The sequence below is a fragment of the Octodon degus genome, unplaced genomic scaffold (genome assembly GCF_000260255.1).
Source record: "Octodon degus isolate 3935 unplaced genomic scaffold, OctDeg1.0 scaffold00309, whole genome shotgun sequence".
NCBI lineage: Eukaryota > Metazoa > Chordata > Mammalia > Rodentia > Octodontidae > Octodon > Octodon degus.
Window position 1 is genome coordinate 1079771 of NW_004524885.1, and position 1765 is coordinate 1081535.

A 1765-nucleotide genomic window follows, 5' to 3' on the forward strand; every position below is an offset into this window, starting at 1 on the left:
CCTGTCTTGGGTCTAGTGCTGTGTTCAGCTCTTTCCTGGTGCTGCCCTTTGGGTTGAACCTTTCTTGCCCCTCTTGCAAGCTGTTCTTCTGCTGGAATTGCTGGGTGGTTCTGTCCCCTACACTCTCTGCAGGGATTGCAGCTGCATGGTTTCACCCCATGCCTGTATGCCAGGCCTGAGCTGAGTCTGGAGGGGAGAAGTTGGAGTAGGGGGGAGAGGCAGCTCTCCCACACACTCACTGGCCCTGGAGTAGGACTTTATCTGTGGGTACCCGTAATGCCACAGAAATTCCTACTCTTTGGGTGGGATGTGAGCGGGTACTACAGAGTAATGGGGACATCCGAAGAGTGTGAAAGAGGGTGTCACCCATGCTGCACCTGGGCTGTGAACAGTAGGTCACGCCAGCACCGGGTAGTGGGAAGCTCTCCCACACACTCACTGGGCCTGGTCTAGGACTGGATCTGGGGGTTCCCAGAAAGCAGCAGAAATTCCTATTCTGTGGGCGGTGTAGGGGAAGTGCTGGGCTGGACATTTGAAGATGAATTTTGCTTCTCATTCTTGTCCTTTTCTATTTTCTGTTTTTTCTAATTTTATTTTGTTTTCTGTGTCAATGCTTTTAGGTTTCTTGTTTGCTTTATCATTGGTGATGAAAGTTTCTTAGGAATTGTCTGTATCTCAGAATGTCTTTAATACAGATAATTCTTGGGCTTCATATCCATTCCAATAACTTACCTTCAATATATTAAGAATATGATGTTGTCATTGCTTTGAGTCAGAGGCCATTCATTTTGTACGAGACAATACTGATGGTTATGTACCATTATAATCATAGTTGTCATACCAGGAAGTAAAACTGTTTGTAACAGGTATGATATCTTTCTTTAAGTAAAACAATTAAGAAGAACAATAAATTCAAGCATGGCCGAGCTACTGAAAATCTGTGGCAACTATTATTCTGATATCTTTAGCCATAGAAGCAAGTTCTTCAATTATCTAATGTAGTCCAACTTATACCAGGAAGTTGTTTCCAATGATTTTCCTCTTAGTAGAGTGATTTTACCCTTTTGTTTAGTTGTTTTAAGAGGAATAATGGGTAGGATAGAGAGACAAATGTAATTAAATATAGGAGGAGTATGGTTTGAGTACAAAGGATGATCAGTCCTAAGTTTTGTGTAGATATAAGACACGAGAGAGCAGAATGAAGTATTGAAGTCTACCAGAAAAAGAAGAATCAGTGTATACTCACATGAAAGTTTCATAAAATTAAGTGAAGTACTTGATGAAAGAGATAAAGAGGTGAGTAGAGTAAAACAAAAGGAGAGAACAGAGATATAAACTGAAAAGATGAGAACAAAACAGAGTAAAACAAGAAACAAAAGTATCTATACATCAAAAAATAGCAACAAACATGAAAAGAAAAAAAACAGGGTAAAATAGAATATAAAAAGAAAAGGAGGAAGGGAGAGAAAGAGAGAGAGATTTTGAGGAGGCACTAATACAGCTGAGTATGAGGATGGAAACTAACTATGCAAAGTAAAATAAAAGTAGTGAAATTCCTTTGGTGTCTACTGTTCTGTGTAGTTCCAAGTCAGATCCCAGAAATTTATACCATAGCCAAGATTGGAGGTGGATTTGTTCCAGATTATGGCCTGATCTTGATCTCTTTTTTTGGGCAATGTGATTGATTTTCTTAGGCTGAAGTTCTCCCTAAGCATTTAGGAAGCAGAAGCAGAAGCAGAAGCAGAAGCAGAAGCAGAAGCAGGAG

At 40.2% G+C, this 1765-nt stretch overlaps 1 pseudogene; it reads left to right on the forward strand.

Annotated features, from left to right (window-relative positions):
• The first annotated feature begins 276 nt into the window (after nucleotides 1-276).
• Nucleotides 277-1765, forward strand: part of LOC101581416 — a 51436-nt pseudogene continuing 49947 nt past the window's right edge.